This window comes from Rana temporaria, chromosome 1 (genome assembly GCF_905171775.1).
Source record: "Rana temporaria chromosome 1, aRanTem1.1, whole genome shotgun sequence".
NCBI lineage: Eukaryota > Metazoa > Chordata > Amphibia > Anura > Ranidae > Rana > Rana temporaria.
In genome coordinates this window covers 397,386,121-397,406,135 of record NC_053489.1, presented here as the reverse complement: position 1 = coordinate 397,406,135, position 20,015 = coordinate 397,386,121, and the positions used below count along the sequence as shown (strand labels likewise).

General features: G+C 40.3%; 1 protein-coding gene across 4 annotated transcripts in view; it reads right to left on the bottom strand.

Moving 5' to 3' along the window:
* Positions 1–20,015, bottom strand: part of CRLF1 (cytokine receptor like factor 1) — a 186,353-nt gene that overhangs the window by 15,215 nt on the left and 151,123 nt on the right. The window lies entirely within an intron of this gene.

The following is a 20,015-nucleotide window of genomic DNA, read 5'->3' as shown; positions in this document are numbered from 1 at the left end:
TATTACTTTGGACCTGGGTTGAACCCCTTGGGAATGTAAAGTAATAGCCCTGTGGCATCATTTGACTGGGGTTTAACCTCTTGAAATGTGACAGCCTGTAAATGGTGCGGATGGATGTGAGTGAACAGCTGCTGTCTAGTGTGGTGTTACTTGACAACATTGTAATTTTTCAGGTGGTGACGAGTGGAGGTGTTTTTTTCTAGCATTATATTTGTTGTACTTTTAATAGTAAAGTACATTTGAGCCAGGTCCTCCAATAGTAACTTCTTTTTTGGACTTCTCTTAGGCCCCGTACACACGACCAAGAAACTCGTCGTAAAAGAAACATTGTTTTCCTCGACGAGTTCCTTGTCAGGCTTGTCGAGAATCTTGTCAAGCTTTCTTTGCGTACACACTGTCAATACAAAATCTCACCGTTCTCAAACGCGGTGACGGCACTATAAAGGGGAAGTTCGATTCCCTGGCACAACCCTTGGGGCTTCTTTTGCTAATCTCATGTTACTGCGTGTTAAAGCGGATGTGCCAGGGGAAAATAATATTAAAATCCAGCAGCTACAAATACTGCAGCTGCTGACTTTTAATATTAGGACACTTACCTGTCCTGGAGTCCAGCGCCGATTGCAGCAGAGGACAACCGATCGCTTGTCTCTCTGCTGCTCCCCCCGCCATCCACGCTGAGGGAACCAGGAAGTGAAGCGCTGCGGCTTCACTGCCCGGTTCCCTACGGCGCATGCGCGAGTCGCGCCGCGCCCGCCGATTGGCTCCCGCTGTGTGCTGGGAGCCGAGTGTTCCCAGCACACAACGGGGGACAGACGGGATGTGACGGAATGCCCGTCTTTTGCCAGGGGGTGCAGACAGGTATCTGCACCCCCCTCCCCCCTGAAAGGTGTCAAATGTGACACCGGAGGGGGGAGGGCTCCGATCAGCGGGACTCCACTTTAGGGTGGAGAACCGCTTTAAGTAAAAGTTTGGTAAGAGACGATTCACGCTTTTCAGTATGTTACAGCGCAATGAATGTGCTATCTCCATTACGAACATTACTTTTACCGAAGGTGCGCTCCCGTCTCATACTTTATTCTGAGCATTTGTGGGTTTCTAAGCATACACACAAACGTGTTTCTCGTCGTAAACCAGCCTAACGAGAAACAGGACGAGGAAATTGAGACTCCAGACGAGAAAAAAGAGAACTTGTTCTCTTTTTTTCCTCGTCGAGATCCACGACAGTTTTCTCGACGAAAAACATACACACGACCGTTTTCCTCTGCAAAAAAGCTCTGCCACCAAGTTTCTTGATGGATTTTGTTGAGGAAAACGGTTGTGTGTACGAGGCCTTAAGCTGGCTACATTCTATACAATTTTTATACAATTCTCTTGTACAACTTTGCTTTAGTTTACCAAAATTATATACTATGAGATCAAACTTAAACACTTTCAAATTGTATGCAATCAGGTAGGCCCTTGCACTAAATGTTGTAGGATGTAAATCTAAAGGAAATTGGACAACAAAAATTGTATAATGATAAAGGGCTGCTGGGAGAGCTTCCTTTTTTTAGTGTGTGAGCTGCAGCTTAGGTCAAAGCCATCAATGGCCAAGATGACTTTGGCAATTAATTATGGGATGTTCTGGGGAGCAATGCCTGCCAAACATTCCAAAAATTTGGTTTTCAAACATCTGATTAGCTCATCCCTACCATTGAGTCTTTTCCTACTGCTCCTTATTTCCTTGTACACACAGTCAGACTTTTGACCGTGCAAAAGTCCACCGTGGGTCCGTCGGAAGTCCGACGGAAAGAAAGAGAACAGGTTCTTTATCTAAGGTCCGTCAGACTTCCGAAAAAAAATGTCCGATGGAGGCTACACACCGCTGGACCTTCCTAGAAAAAAAGCCCGTCTGACCATTTTTCTCTGAAAATCCAGCAGTGTGTGTACGAGGCATAAGAGTGCACTGCAGCTACTTGACTCCTAATCCTGTCATAGCCCTGCCAACTAGATATTAAGACTCAGCAGAATTTCATGTACACTGCTACCACAAGGGCAAATCTACTGAGATCTATAGTGTTGTTTTTTTAGCCTTTTTTACTTGCTGCTGGAAATGAAGGAAACAATGCTCCATGCCTAGTATGTTAATACCAAACTTGCCACCCCTTTCTGCAAATTTGTGGTCTGTGCTACACAATAGTGTCAGGTATCCAGCGGCTATTATTTTTACCAGAAGGACATCCTCCAGCTACCATGATTTTGCACAGAAAACCATTCCTGCCCTCCAGCAACATGTAAAAGGCAGGGGATGAATATGTAGAATGAAAAGAGCTGGGATGCTGGCAGTGAGAAGGAGGAGGAGGAAATTTGACAGGCTTAAAGGGGGATGTTTCACCCCTCACAAATCCCAGGAGTTGTATGTTGGTGAGATAGGTGGGAACTCTGAGTGCAGGTAATTTTTCGGCAAATGGGGTGTTTTATGCTTAAATGCCTGTTCAAGGACCCAAGATGGGTCATCAAGAAAGGGAAGACTTCTAAGTGGCTGCCCCATCTGATCCCTGATCCAAGAGTGAAATGGTTGGTCTACTGCCACCATGAGAAGGATTGAGGGTTGACATGCAGGTGGGTAAAAGGAAAAGGATTGTTGGGGTGTTGGTGACAATGAGAATGGTTGAGGTGTTGGCAGTGAGGAGGAAGGTTGAGGTGCTGGCAGTGATGAGGAAGGATGGGGTGCTGGCAGTGAGGAGGACTGTTGGAGTGCTGGACATGAGGAGAAGAGTTAAGGTGCTGGTGGCAAGAAAGAGGAGCCAAAGCCAAAGGGAGCCAAATATACCATACTTTAGAAGAACATCTTTTCTGCACTTCCTGATAGAGGCAGGATCCCCCATCCTGGAGGTAAAGCCGCAGAGGGAAAACCTATTGCTATAGGCTGCCAACCCTTCCACAGTACAGAGGGAATTTCTAACACTGGCAGTAGCAAATGAAAGAGTAGACCCTATTGCGAGGGGGAAGGACAGGCAGCAGAAAAATATTTGTATAAAGTCCTGTAGCCATAGACTGCCTGTCCTTCCCCTAATCAGGATTTCAGGGCCACACACTGGTTGCTGATACAGTAAAAGCTGTTACAGTAAATCTTTGCAGCACATCAATTCATACTTGTGCGGTAAAGTAGTGTGCACCACATCACCACATAGTTATCCCTCCCTTTTGCCATAGCTGCCATCAAATATTGGTAATTCCCTTTTTAAAGAAGGTCAAGAAGGTCGATTTGTGTGTTTATCTTTTTTTTTTGGTAAACACGATCACACACGATCGGTTTGTCCGATAAAAACGGACCGATGGACAGTTTTCATCGGACAAACCGATCATGTGTGGGCCCCATCGGTTTGTTTTCCATCAGTGAAAAAAATAGAACATGTTTTAAAATTTTCCAATGGATAAAAAAACGATAGAAAAAAACGATCGCCTGTGTGGAAGTCCATCGGTAAAAAATCCATGCATGCTCAGAATTAAGTTGATGCATGCTCGAAAGCATTGAACTTAATTTTTTTCGGCTCGTCGTAGTGTTGTATGCCACGCGTTTTGGCACGATCAGATTTTTGACTGATGGTGTGTAGGCAAGACTGATGAAAGTCAGCTTCATCAAATATCCGACAAAAAAATCCATTGGATTAGATTCCATCAGATATCCGATCGTGTGTACAGGGCTTTAGACAAAAGGAAGACATACAATACCTTGAAAAAGTATTCATACCCCTTGACATTTTCCAAGTTTTGTCATGTTATAACCAAAATACCTAAATGTATTTTTTGGGGATTTTATGTTACAGACCAACACAAAGTGGTGGGAAAATGATAAATGGTTTTCAATTTAAAAAAAAAAAAAAATATGTGAAAGTGTGGCGTGCATTTGAATTCAGCCCCCTTTTCTCTGATACCCCTAACTAAAATCTAATTGAACCAGTTGCCTTCAGAAGGCACCTAATTAGTAAATAGAGTAAATACAGTCCACCTATGTGTAATTTAATCTCAGTATAACTACATCTGTTCTGTGAAGCCCTTTGAGGTTTGTTGGAGAACCTTAGTGAACAAACAGCATCATGAAGGCCAAAAAACACACCAGACAGGTCAGGGATAAAGTTGTGGACAAGTTTCAAGCAGGGTTAGATTATAAAAAAATATCCCAAGCTTTGAACATCTCACAGAGCACTGTTCAATCCATAATTTAAAAATGGAAAGAGTATGGCACAACTGCAAACCTACCAAGACATGGCCTTCCACCTAAACTGACAGGTCGGTCAAGGAGAGCATTATTCAGAGAAGCAGCCAAGAGGCCCATGGTAACTCTGGAGGAGCTGCAGAGATCCACAGCTCAGGTGGGAGAATCTGTCCAGAGGACAACTATTGGTTGTGCACTCCACAAGTCTGGCCTTTATGGAAGAGTGACAAGAAGAAAGCCATAAGAAGTCCCTTTTGCAATTTGAGAGAAGCCATGTGGGGGGCACAGCAAACACGTGGAAGAAGGTACTCTGGTCAGATAAGACTAAAATTGAACCTTTTGAACTAAAAACAAAACGCTATGTGTGGCAAAAAAACTACTACTGCACATCACCCTGAACACACCATCCCCACCGTCAAACATAGTGGTGGCAGCATCATGTTGTGGGGATGCTTTTCTTCAGCAGGGACAGGGAAGCTGGTCAGAGTTGATGTGAAGATGGATGGAGCCAAATACAGGGCAATCTTAGAAGAAAACTTGTTAGAGTCTGTAAAAGACTTGAGACTGGGGCAGAGGTTCACCTTCCAGCAGGACAACGACCCTAAACTTACAGCCAGAGCTACAATAATATCAAAATAAGATCAAAACATATTCATGTGTTAGAATGGCCCAGTCAAAGTCCAGACCTAAATCCAAATGAGAATCTGTGGCAAGACTTGAAAATTGCTGTTCACAGACACTCTCCATCCAACCTGACAGAGCTTGAGCTATTTTGCAAAGAAGAATGGACAAAAATGTCACTCTCTAGATGTGCAAAGTTGGTAGAGACATCCCCAAAAAGACTTGCAGCTGTAATTGCAGTGGAAGGCAGTTCTACAAAGTATTGACTTTTTTGGGGCCGAATACAAATGCACCCCACATTTTTCACTATTAATTTGTAAAAACATTTTGAAAACCATTTATTACATTCCTTCCACTTCACAATTATGTGCCACTTTGTGTTAGTCTATCACATAAAATCCCAATAAAATACATTTACATTTTTGGTTGTAACATGAAAAAATGTGGACAATTTCAAGGGGTTAAATACTTTTTCAAGGCACTGTAGGCCTCAACACCACCTTGTCCATGTGCAAAAATAAAAAAAGGTTTCTTACAAAATAAGGCTGCCACCCCCGTCACCCACATCAAGCAATGTAGCTGTAAGCTGCAAACAAAAAGGAGCTCCAAGAACAGTTGATCAGTAACAAGTAAATACTGCACTTTGAACACACCAAACTTAAAAAAAAACTTTATCAACAAAATATAAACATATAAAAAAATAAAAATAAATGAAAACCCTCACATACTACAAATGCACACTTTTAAAGGGAAGCCTTGCAGCAAATAGAAAAAAAGTGCAATTCGCCTTGCAGAGATGATGGCTACAAGGAATACCACCTTGTAGGTAAGAGTATAGAGAGAAATTTATTTAATTGGGTTTAAAAGGTGTTTTTTAAAACTCAGGGGTGCCAGATTAAATGCCATGGGATCCCAGGAAAATACATGGATAGCTTCCACTACACAGGTCTCGATAAACATGGGAAAGGTCACATGTACACAGTAAAACGTAATTTTTTCCATGTAAGGCCTTCCCTGCTTCAGTCAACAAAAAATGGGCAAAGATGGCATGGCTATAAATAAAACACTGAAGCCCTGTACACACGACCGGTTTTCCTGCCAGGAAAACTGCCAAGAGAGCTTTTGGCTGGGAAATCCGGACGTGTGTATGCTTCCTCGCAGTTTTCCCGACAGGAAAACAGCCGTGAATTCCCGGCGGGAAAATAGAGAACCTGCTCTCTATTTTCCCATCGGGATTCCCGGCGTTTTATGGCAACTCTCATGGCAGTTTTCCTGCTGGGTTCTCGGCTTTCCCCTCAGTTTTCCCAGCTGACTTTTTACCGCCGGGAAAACCGAGCGTGTCTACAGGGCTTTAGGCTGCATTCACACTTCAGTGTTTTGAAAGCGCTGACATGTGAATAACAAATAGTGAGACTCACATTTGAGATGAAATTCATTTGAATGACACTTCAAATCGCAGTACAGGTCTGCCGTTATTGTCGCAATTGGAGTGTGATTTATAGCGGCAGACCTGCACCGCGATTTGAGGTGCAGGTTTGCAGCAAATCTGCTCGCGATTCAAAACACTGAAGTGTGAATGCAGCTGTACAGGTTATCGTTTCAATATTGCGTTGGTCCACCCTTTGCAGCTATAACAACTTCAACTCTACTGGGAAAGCTGTCCACAAGGTTTAGGAGTGTGTCTATGGAAATGTTTGACCATTCTTCCAAAAGACGAAATTGATAGGTTGCTGCTACAGTCTAGTATATATATATATATATATATATATATATATATATATATACACTCTGCATTCAGTGTATCCTATATATACAGTGCATTTGGTGGTGTACAGTTTATAATACACTTCAGGCAGTGTACACAGTATATAATACAGTGTGTACAGTTTGTTAAAAAAACAAACAGACCTCTGTCAGGTCAGCAGGGGCGGGTTCAGAGATGGTTGATGCCATGCCAGCTTCTGCCAGGAATGGTTGTATGCGACAATGGTACCAACATTCTCTCTGCCCTCTGACAGGGACACTTGACATGTGCATGTTCCATGTTTGGCACATGTCCTGAATTTAGTGGCGCAGAGTTTTTTTGACCAAGTACCCAGGCTTACAAAATCTCCTGAGGCAGGCCAGAAAAGTCTGTGGTCATCGTGGCCACCAGGCACGCGCATCATTTTCTCAGTGATGCGGCGGGGGTGCGCGTGCCTCCTATACCCCTTAAAGTGGCTGCCATGCATCTACAGCGATTCGCGCAGGGGAGCCATTCTGCTGCCTTCAAACAACGGCGGGCAGTTGGCATGTAGTTAAAGGAATATTAAATTTTTATTGGATGAGTGATGGTGAAGCGCTGTGAAAACTAATAATAAAGGGGAATCTCGAAACCCATGTGGGTAAATACCCTAAAGTGAAATAAATAAATAAATAAATAAATACTAAGTGACTATTACAAGGGAAAAGAGGTGAATACAACAACATATAATGTGAACATAAAGTGACACAATGTATCAGGCTGAATAAACCAGAAACGCAGTAGTAAAGGTTAGTACACAAATGTGAACAAAACGATAGCTTACACAAGCTAAAATATCTATGCTATGCGAAACAATGCATAGCAAAAATACACGTGAAAAAGTGGTGACATCAAAACTCAGAAAAAAGTCCAGTGTTAAAGTAGGCAGACTTCAGTGCGCACACCTCTTGTGGTACTAGATGCTCACCTCAGAGTTATAGCACGGATGGCTCATAGTACCAAACGATGTCTCCCTAGAGGTGCAACCACACTGATTAAGGTTGAGATGAAGGGGGCTCCTCATCAAATGTTCATACAAACATGAAAGCAAAAAATAAATGGATAATAGCATAATCCTGTGGGAAAACTTGGAATTGATATATCACATATGCACGCACTCACATTGAGGCTGTGGATAGTGGACCTATCTCCACGAACACTGCGTTCGTATGCTGGAGGATCACTGACAAACAAGGCAACTCTCACTTTCACTTTCTCTGTATCTTCCACCTCCTGTCCATGGTATCAGCCAGTGCTCAGGGGGTATAAGATGGAAGAAAAGAGAGGAGGGCCCATGGTGCAGTATCTCATAACATTTATTAGGGTGCAAGTAGTAGCAAATAAAAAACTCATATTTAAAATTTCAGACAGCAGCAAAACACCTACGAGCAGCGAGCTCGTCTCATCGCCGTCGGTCTGTGTCGGCTCTGTAACTCCTATTCCCGACGCTTATTCGTCACTTCGTAGAAGTCACGTGATGTGACGAATAGGCGTCGGGAATAGGAGTTACAGAGCCGACACAGACCGACGGCGATGAGACGAGCTCGCTGCTCGTAGGTGTTTTGCTGCTGTCTGAAATTTTAAATATGAGTTTTTTATTTGCTACTACTTGCACCCTAATAAATTTTATGAGATACTGCACCATGGGCCCTCCTCTCTTTTCTTCCATCTTGTACCCCCTGAGCACTGGCTGATACCATGGACAGGAGGTGGAAGATACAGAGAAAGTGAAAGTGAGAGTTGCCTTGTCTACCAGTGACCTTCCAGCATACCAGTTCCGGATACGAACGCGGTGTTCGTGGAGATAGGTCCACTATCCACATCCTCAATGTGAGTGCGTGCATATGTGATATATCAATTCCAAGTTTTCCCACAGGATTATGCTTTTATCCATTTATTTTTTGCTTCCATGTTTGTATGAACATTTGATGAGGAGCCCCCTTCATCTCAACCTTAATCAGTGTGGTTGCACCTCTAGGGAGACATCGTTTGGTACTATGAGCCATCCGTGCTATAACTCTGAGGTGAGCATCTAGTACCACAAGAGGTGTGCGCACTGAAGTCTGCCTACTTTAACACTGGACTTTTTTCTGGGTTTTGATGTCACCACTTTAAATAGACTTTTTCCACGTGTATTTTTGCTATGCATTGATTCTGTGTGCTGTTACGCATAGCATAGATATTTTAGCTTGTGTAAGCTATCGTTTTGTTCACATTTATGTACTAACCTTTACTACTGTGTTTCTGGTTTAATCAGCCTGGTACATTGTGTCACTTTATCTTCACATTATATGTTGTTGTATTCACCTCTTTTCCCTTGTAATAGTCACTTAGTATTTTATTTTATTTTTTTATTTCACCTTAGGGTATTTACCCACATGGGTATCGAGATTCCCCTTTATTATTAGTTTTCACAGCGCTTCACCATCACTCATCCATATCTGTATTTTTTCTGTGTAAGGCAGACTATTAGGTGATTGCAGCAGTGCCCCCGGTGTCCAGTACAGATAGCGCAAGATAGTACTATTACCATTTATTTTTTATTGTTTCACTTTAAGCATTCTTAATATCACAGCTGTTGAAAAAACTGTAGTTTTAAAAACTTTTTGTTGCATTGATACATGTCCCCAGGGGCAGGACCCGGGTCACCTTTTATGGCAATAACTTGCATATAAGCTTTTAAAATTAGCACTTTTTCACATTCGTGTCCCATTGACTTTAACGGTGTTCGGACACATTTTTTGTCTGTTTTCAAGTTCTGGTGCGAACCGAATCGGGAGGTGTTTGGCTCATCCCTACTTGTGACCAAACTCCATACTACCACTGGAAGGACTCCTGTGTTTCCAAGATTCAGCTCACCTTCAACTGCCCTAGTAGTCCATATCTCCACTACCAGGGGTGCTTAGATGGGAATTGCGAAAGAGGCCACATCAGGCTTCATAGTCAAGTACATGACACTAACTTTTATTTTATTTATGGGGATGGGGGGGGGGTCCATTGAATGTGAGTGATATAAGATGATGCGTTTTAGGTGGACACTGTTCTTGCATTTTTTTCACTTTTTTTTTTAAAACAATACAAAAAAAATCCCAGCTTTAATTTTTTTTTAATTTTCGAAATTTTCATTTTCGATTTTTCAAATTTCGAATTTTTAAATTTTCGAATTTTCGAAATTTTTAATTTTCGAATTTTCGAAATTTTTAATTTTCGAATTTTTGAAATTTCAAATTTTTAATTTTCGAATTTTTAATTTTCGAAATTTCGATTTTTGGAATTTTTCATTTTCGAAATTGTGGAGTTTCCGAAATTGTGGAATTTTCGTTTTTTTAATTTTCGAATCTTAGAAATTTCGAATTAAAAAATTTTTGTACTTCCGAATTTTTTAATTTCCGAAATTTTCCGAATTTTTTGAATTTCCGAAAATATTTTTTTTAATTTTCGTTTCATAAGTTTTTTTCGGAAATCTCGTTTTTTCGTTTTATTTGTTTTTTGCTTTTTCGGAAATCCGAAAATTCGGAATTCCGAATTTCCGAATTCCGAATTCCGAATTTTCGAATTTCCCGAATTTACGAAAAAAGCAAAAAAACAAATAAAACGGATTTTTTTTTTCGATTTTCCCGAATTTACGAATTTACGAAATAATAAAAAAAACGAATGAAACAAAAACAAATTTTTTATTTTTAATTTTCCCGAATTTCCGAAAAAAAAAAAAAAAAAAAAATAACATAAACGAAAAAAACGAATTTTTTGGCAGTGCACATGTCTACCCTATACCCTTTTTTAGCAGCACTTCCTATGCTTACCCTATCATAGTCAATACCCTATCATATTAATAGCACATTGTCAAAAAGGGCTGCTGGAAACCCAGGCATTTATAGTTCAGGCATATCCAAATGCCCCATTATAGGACCTTCTGCCACTCGACCTATGTTTAAAGGCCAGGAATTTTATTTAGGCTAGTTGCTTGCTATGGCAACAGTCACCCATTCATTTGTCGGGTCTGCAAACCCATGTCTGACCCAAATCAAAATAGTTCTTTATTAAACACTTGATCTCCAGAAGATTTACTGCCCTTTAAGACCTGGACATTTTTTTTGCGATTCAGCACTACGTTATTTTAATTGACAATTGCGCTGTCATGCAACAATGTACCCAAATTAAATGTATGTATTTTTCCCTACAAATAGAACTTTCTTTTGGTGGTATTTGATCACCACTGGGATTTTTATTTTTTTAACTATGAAAAAAAAAGATCAAATTTCTTTATATATTTGGGTTAATGTATTTTGCTACATATTTTTGTTAAAAAAAAATCTCAATAAGCTTATATTGATTGGTTTGATTGGTTTGTACAAAAGTCATAGCATCTACAAACTAGATATATACTGAAATTTAAATTGCATTTTTTATTTTTTATTTTTATACTAGTAATGGCAGCGATCAGCGACTTATAGCGGGACTGTGACATTGCTCTTTCGACACTTTGTGGGAACCAGTGACACTAATACAGTGATCAGTGCTAACAATATATACTGTACCAATGACACTGGCTGGGAAGGGGTTAAACATTTAGTTCGATCAAAGGCTTAAATATGTACCTAACCAGTGTTTTGGTGTACTATGTGTGCTTTGCAGGGAAAAGGAAACTATCACATCACCACTGTCAGGACGGAGATCTGCATTGTTTACATATGCAAAGCACTTCATCCAGCCTCTCTCATTGATGATCAGTCGGTGCCGGCGGACATCCATTGGCTGGCACCCGCTGACTAATCACAGCAGAAGCGGCACACATCCATCTCCTACCCGGTAGTGCAGAATTACATATACTGCTGCCTCACCTGGCGGAGTGATACAATGGTTTCCTTCTTAGCTTAGCTCCGCTCAGTATCACCCACATTCAGGGGGCACAACTGCAGTAATCTGTACTCCCCTTCCAGCAGGAAAACCTTCCCCTTGGTCCCGGCTCCTGGAAGTATCTCCACAGCCTTAAAGTTCCTGCCGCAGTCCACACACACCAAGAGAGGATTCGTCCCATAAAGGATCCGATTGTTGAGGCCTGGCAAGGGCAGGGATTGTGACTGCTGGTATACCGAGACAGCTGATTGGTCTTCCTTCTTTCATTGCTGATCTCCACTGTCCACAATTAGCTCATCACTGCTCACACCGATTCCTGCCTGACTTACACATCCAATTCCGAATCACAAAGTCTTGAGATTGTTTTATGGATAGGGAGCACTGGGATGGATGTTCAATGATTTCCAACCCATCTACAATCCACCTGACTTCTATATCTACATTCCATCCATCAGTTGTAGGTGATCATTCATAACCTGTCCACCTATGTATTATCTATACACCTTCCTCATCCCCCCATATATTGATTTATACACCCTCCACACCCCCCTATATATCTATACACACTCCAGATACCTCCTATATATCATCTATACACTTTCCACATCCCCCTTATTTATGATACCTTGGAGACTAGTGAAGTAAAACAATTTATTTTACCTCTATTTTATCTATTAAAAACCTTTATCCTATCTCTCAATAAATAATAAATATATTAACCTCTTACTGGTTTTCACTTCTAATAGACCCCAGATCTCTTCATAAGTAGGACCTGTCACGGGTCTTGCTATCACTCGTGTATTGCTTGTGATAGCAATAAAAGAGTGAAAATAAAAATCAAAGATACAGTGTAGGAATTTTTTTTTAAATATAAAATAAATGATACCATTTAAAAGAATTGTAAATGCACTTGTTGGTGCCGCACGCATATGTAAATGGCAACCAACCTGCATTTGGTATCAAGGCAAATCCAGGGGTGGGGTCGAGGGCAGGGTTGAAGGGGGCCCTATCATGTAGTCTGTACAGGGGGCCCCAAGATAGCTAACAGTGGTCCTGGTTAGATCAGTAAACATTTTGAAAACCCTCTCCCAGGCAGTGGTAATAGCTGAGAGTGTCGATAACTTCAAAAAACTTTTAGGTGTGCTCCTCAGGAAGGAGTCTATACAGGGCTAAGGGAATTGTTAGAGAATAACAATCATTCACACATATACAATGCCTTGAAAAAGGATTCATACCCCTTGAAATTTTCCACATTTTGTCATGTGTGAGGGGGTTAGCTCGGCAGCGGGGGTGTGTGACCCCCTGGATGGGTTCATCACACAAAATTAGGCACAGCAGACAGAGGTAGGTGAAAAACAAAAGGGTGTGGTTTTATTTGAACTATATACAGAAAAAATATAACAGAAAACAAAAAAAGAAACAGGAAAATAAATCCTGGTCAACTTGACCACTCACTATGCACGTTGGTTTCCCTAACTAACAACTAGGTGCAGCCTTGTGCTGCCCCAGTCTCCTGCCTTTAGAAGATTTTAGCCACACAGGCTTTGTCTCACCGCACAGAAAGCACACTCCCCAGTCCATAAACACAGATCTGGTTCCAGGTTGGAGCATCTCCCTTAGCATGCTGGGAGTTCTTATAGAGGTCTTAATGAGCCCATTTACTTCAGTTGGGCTCATTAACTCTTCCCCTGCGAGACTCCCAGCACTCCCCCTAGTGGTATAAATTGGCATAAAGCCTGAATCAGGTGATTTTACCTGCCTGCTGTCACACATGTTACAACCAAAAACGTAAATGTATTTTATTGGGATATTATGTGATAGACCAACACAAAGTGCCATATAATTGTGAAGTGGAAGGAAAATGATAAATGGTTTTCAACATGTTTTACAAATAAATATGTGAAAAGTGTGGAGTTCATTTGTATTCAGCCATCCTGAGTCAATACTTTGTAGAACCGCTTTTCTCTGCAATTACAGCTGCAATTTTTTTGGGGGATGTCTCTACCAGCTTTGCACATCTATAGAGTGATATTTATGCCCATTTTTCTTTGCAAAATAGCTCAAGCTCTGTCAGATTGGATGGATAATGTATGTGAATAGCAATTTTCAAGTCTTGCTACAGATTCTCAATTGGGTTTAGGTATGGATTTTGACTGGGCCATTCTAATACATGAATATGCTTTGATCTAAGCCACACCATTTATAGCTCTGACTGTATGTGTATGTATGGCTGTATGTTTAGGGTTGTTATCCTTCTAGAAGGTGAACCTCTGCCCCAGCCTCAAGTTTTTTGCAGACTCTAACATGAATTCTTCTAAGATTGCCCAGAAATTGGCTCCATCCATCTTCCCATCAACTATGACCAGCTTCCCTGTCCCTCCTGAAGAAAATCATCCCCACAACATGATGCTGCCACCACCATGTTTCACGGTAGGGATGGTGTGTTCAGGGAGATGTGCAGTGATAGATTTCCACCACACATAGCGTTTTGCTTTTAAACTAAAAAGTTCACTTTTGGTCTTCCATAAAGGCCAGATTTGAGGGGTGCTTGACTAAAAGCTGTCCTGTAGACAGATTCTCCCACCTGAGCTGTGGATCTCTGCAGCTCCTCCAGAGTTACCTAGGGCCTCTTGGCTGTTTCTCTGATTAATGCTCTGCCTGCCCGGCCTGTCAGTTTAGGTGAACGGCCATGTGTTGGTAGGTTTGCACTTGTGCCATACTCTTTCCATTTTCGGATGATGAATTGAACAGTACTCTGTGAGATGCTCAAAGCTTGGGATATTTTTATAACCTAACCATGCTTTAAACTTCTCCACAACTTTTCAGATATTTATTTGTAAAAAAAAAATGAAAAACCATTGATAATTTTCCTTCAACTTCACAATTATGTGCCACTTTGTGTTGGTCTATCACATAAAATACCCATAAAATACATTTAGCCTTTTGTTTGTTACATGACAAAAGGTGGAACATTTCAAGGGGTATGAAATTGTTTTCAAGGCACTGTGCACACATAGGTTGAACTAAATTGGTGTCTCTTTTAACAATATAAACAAAGTATGAAATATTACAAAAATCAAATACTTTCTTGAAGTACATAACATGAAGATGTAGGTCAATGTAAAAAAAAGTATGTAAGAAATGTATAAGGAAAAGAGCAAACAACTTTTTGCAGTAATGTATATACAACGTTGGGGCTCTCTGATATTATTTTGTTACATAGTAACTGAGTTCCTATGTTACCTACAGCAAATGCTGTGAATGTAACAATACCTTTTTATAATATATCACAATGTGATCTGTGTAGATTTCATGACATCCATACCAGAGAGATTAACTTGTCTCTTCAACAAAAATGAGCATATGGGTAAAAGCATCTTGTATGTCTATGAAGTTACACTGCATCCTGTATTAAATCCTTAGCCTAATCCTTTGAAGCCCTTTGGCTACTCGGACACTTAGAAAAGTATTTGCACTGTCGTTTTTAAAATAACAGTCCGTTCTGGTATTACAAAACTGAAAGGGCTCTGTCAGGCAACCCAGGTGAGTGGAAAAAATTGAAAAGGAAATTCCTATATATTCATTTTTTTGTTAAACCTTTTTCTGCCATGGGGGATCTCAATACCTTGAAGTTGTCATTGCATATTTTTCTGTCTGACATACTGAAATAAGGTGGCGACTTGAACAATATCAGAGGGATCACCAAATATTAGAGGGATCACCAAAGTGCCAGCGGCACAAGTAACCCAATGCAGTCACACTAAATCCCAGTCGTTCAAAGTGCAGTAGTGCAAAATGTAAGAAGGAGAGAAGACCGAAAAATAACATATTTGATAAATGTTTAGTAATATACTGAATTAAAAAAAATGTTTTTTTTTACCGTACACAATATTACATTACATTATATTATAATACAAAAAAAAAGGTTTTATTTGAGAGAAATAATGTTGGAGTACTTACGATAACTACATTTCCTGTATAGGCACAATATATTGTGATTTCTTTTTTTCAATAGTATAGTCATAAAGTATAGTAAACTATTTTACAATCTTCTATACATTACTCTAAGCTGGACCTTTTAACTCTTTTCTCAATTCAAATAAAATAGATTTCTCTTTCCTTGTTTTATTTTTTTTGCATTTTAGGGTAAAGAGGGGCCTCCTTCTTCTCCCCTGTGGTCTCTGGTGAGGTGTTTACCTGCTTTACAGGCTAGGGCAGAATATATGCAAACAACTGTTACATAAGCAGGTATAAGATAATTTACAGTGCTTGAAATGTGATGGCATCTGTTATATAAATGTTATACATGAAGATACTAGTGGTATTGTTTATACAGGGCGGCTCATAGGGGGGGACCACCAGTCCTCCTGTAGGGGGCCCAGGTACACAGTGGGGCCCGAACAGCAGGGGGAATTGGTGCAGTCTAGCAGAGGGGCAATTACAGAATGATGCCCTGTGTGGCTCTCTGCAGCAGCTGAAAGACAGTTTCTGCAGATCCTGGCGACTTTCAGCTGCTGCAGGGAATGACACAGACATAGGGCATCATTCCTGTAATTGCTTACCTGACACTGATCCCGCTCCCTGTTTTGCCTGCTTCTGATCTCCCCCCCCCCTGGCCCCCGTGTGGCCCCTGTCACTGTGGCCCTCCCCTGCAGCTCTAAAAAATATAATAAAAAAATATAAATGGAAATAACTATTAAAAAAGTGTATATTCACACAGGTTATCTGTTATGTTTGTGTCCGCTAATAATGATTTTAGTGTATTTTTATATGGTCTTGATATATTTAGGGGAGAAGCCCTGCCGGGTAGGCTGTACTGGGCCCCGTCAGCAGTCCTGTGTTTATATATCAGAGATTCAATATGTTTCCCTTAAATTTTCTAAATAAGCTTGTGTTCTAAGAAATGCGTAGAGATAGGATAAGCCTTCCTAAATATCTCCCTATGAATCATGTATAAATTGGAAGGCATCATATTAAAGTCAAGCTGTATCTAAGCAATTTAAAGTATGAAAGGAGTCAAACTAGGATAAGACATACATTTACACCAGCCAAGATGGGCTGCATTGTGCAGCATTGTCCAATGCAAGAACAAAGCATTTTACCTTATACACTATGGCCTCATTTCAGGCGTGCACTGAAAAAATAGGACATGTTATTTTTTTTTGTGCACCGTATTTTGATGTGTTGTAATGCATTGCAGAGCTTTGCAGCACATAAGAATAATAACATACAAATTAAGATAAAAGCAATATATTTTAACAATGCACTACAGAGCGCATTCACTACACACATCAGTGTTATGCACACAATAATGTGAATGGACCCTTAGAGGATTAAAATATAGCTTCTGTGAAATATATGTAAATTAAATGTAATATTGCGTAAAAGATAAAAAAAATTGCCTTGCTCCATTACCATGTACTGTTGTGCACAACAAAACATGTGCATAGGAGCTATGGTACCTTAGTGCATTGGGGTGCCATTCAAAATAATTATACTGCAACATGCTAATGCACATAATGTGTGTTGTGTTAACACACACATTAATGGGGCACACTGCAACACAAAGGTGTGAATGTGCCCTAAAATAATTTTATGCCTGAAATATTAGGAATTAAATACTGACCACCTGTTTCTTTATTTATTTGATTACATATGAGTTGTGAGATTTAAAACATTAACCAGTGGCTACAAAGTCAAAGTGAACACTGCTTGTCCTTGCTGGCAGCATGAACCCAGCTTTAGTTAAAACTTAGTAAAATCAACAAATATCAAAGAAGTAACAAGCTGAATTCCATGGGAGAGATGGGAAACAACCTTTTCATAAAAGCAAAGCATTATATTACATGAAACAAGTATAATCTGTGCAGTGAGATGGCCTTGTGCTTTAGTTTTTCTTGGATGCTAAACAGAAGCTCCGCGCAGGTGTCTCCTGTGTGCTTTCCAACACTCATTTTTAATTTTCACTTAGTGTATCTTTAATTATATTTTTCTTCTCTGCCATTACAGTCTAAAAAGTCTGCAGTGGTAGTTAATAGGATTACTGGACAGTAAGGTAGTGGGATTGATATACAGATGACGTGAGGTGAAGTAAGGTTTTAATCCAATATCCAGTCAACCGTGGTTATTTGGTATACTGAATGAGGTTATAACGGACAAATATGTCAGAGAGACGATGTCCAGAGCACTGCTCCAAGCTCGAAAGTTGATCTTGCAACATTGGATCTCTTAAACCTCTCCAACTTTAGAGATGTGGTTAGCCAATATGGGATTAACTTTGAGATATGAGCGCTTGATTTATCAGCATAGAGGCAGCCCGACCCGATTCAATAAGATCTGGGGATGCTGGCTAGCTACCCCTGGCCTGGCTTCATTAGACCTAATTCATATTAGGCTATTGACTTAACATGGGAACTCAACCGCTCAGTGTGTCCTCACCCTTGGAGTGAGTTTAATTTAAAGTACTGGGGAAGAAATATAATGAGAATGTCTTCCTAAACCAAATCTATCACTGTGAGATATAATGACTAATTACATCTCAGGTTCAATCTGTTTTATAAACCTGCTTTGGCTATGTACAAGAGCATTATTCTACTTTGTATTCTGTGAAGTTATTGTATAAATGCTAATAATACTTCGGAATATGCATTTTACTGTTAAAAGTTGTTAATAAACTTTATTCTGATTTAAAAAAAATATCCAGTCATGTCTGAATGAAATGAGAAAAAAACTTCTACTGCTAATTAAAATAGGCACTCTTGCTTTAAAGGCATAGTTCACCTTTACCAAAAAACTGTCCTACGCAGGTAAGGGGTGTATGTAAATAAAAAACAATCTGTGCAGCTCTGACTAATGTTGGATATGCCCTTAATTTAAGTGTAGGCCATTTACGTACTTTCCAAAGCCTGCGTCATCCCATCCTGCCTTGTTGCTAGAATGTTGCTAAGACACACCCAGCTAATTCAAAACCGTTTGCCTGCATTCTCTCTCCACTGTCGTAGTAGCTCTGAGCATGTGTGGAAGTTTGAGAGCTCACCTACACTATCACCACTATCCCCTCCATCTCACATTGCTGAGCTCAGAGCTACTGCACCAGTGAAGAGATAATGCATGTAAATGGGTTTGAATTGGCTAGGAGTGGCTTAGCAATGTCAGGATGGGCTGATGCCATCTCTAGGAGTTTTTTTTATCAAGCTTCAGGAGGTGTGTTTATAGCCTACACCTATAGCAAGGGCATTATTCAACTTTTTTCAGAGTGAACAGTTTGTTTTTATCTGCTGGTGCCCTTTACCTGCATAGGCAGATTTTATGGTAACATTTAACTAACCATTTAAAAACAAATATTGTAATATATATATATATATTTCAATAATAGTGTAATATATATTATATCATAGTATTGTAATAATATTGTAATTGGGAACAGTACTTCCTGTGTACTCAATTATCCATAGGAACCTAGATGAAATCCTATTGATTATATACGCAGACACTATTTTTGTTGATTTTTAGCAACAGTCCAGTTAGGCAGACCATTGCAAATTACAGTAATGTTAGGTAAATTCCACCTCACCAAATCACCCTCTGTAAGTTTAGGAAACCATCTCTCACCATAAACACAATATACACCTTGAGTACTGATAAACTTTGTTGTAGAGATTACAATGAAAAAAGATGAAGTGCTAGAAATGCAGCTAGTGCGATAAGGAAATGGTTCCCAGATTTAGGTGTGCCAGTAGGCAAAATTCAATTACTGCTGAGACCAGACCAGGGTTTAGGGTTTCTGGTCTGTATCAGTGTGGACAGCCAGTTGTAGTGAGCCATGGATATGGGTGTGAGAGAGAGAGAGAGAGAAAGCGGAGGAACCACTCTGAGGCCTCGTACACACGACCGAGGAACTCGTCGTAAATGGAACATCGTTTTCCTCGACGAGTTCCTTGTCAGGCTTGTCGAGAATCTTGAGAAGCTTTCTTTGCGTATACACTGTCAAGACAAAATCTCGTCATTCTCAAACGCGGTGACGTTCAACACGTACGACGGCACTATAAAGGGGAAGTTCAATTCCACTGGCGCCACCCTTGGGGCTGCTTTTACTAATCTCATGTTACTGCCTGTTAAGTAAAAGTTTGGTGAGAGATGATTCGCGCTTTTCAGTCTGTTACAGCGTGACGAATGTGCTATCTCCATTACGAATGCTACTTTTACCGAAGGTGCGCTCCCGTCTCATAGTTTATTCTGAGCATGCACAGGTTTCTAAGCATACACATGAACATGTTCCGCATCGTAAACCAGCCTGACGAGAAACACGATGAGGAAATTGAGACTCCCAGACGAGGAGTTCTCTTTTTTGCTCGTCGAGATTCACGACAGTTTTCTCAAAGAAAAACATACACACGACCGATTTCCTTGGCAAAAAAGTTCTGCCACCAAGTTTCTTGATAGATTCTGTTGAGGAAAATGGTTGTGTGTATGAGGCCTGAATGCAGTATGTCAGTTAAAATTCAATGTTTAATAAAAGTAAGATCAACTCACATTTTGGTGAGATATAATGTGCAT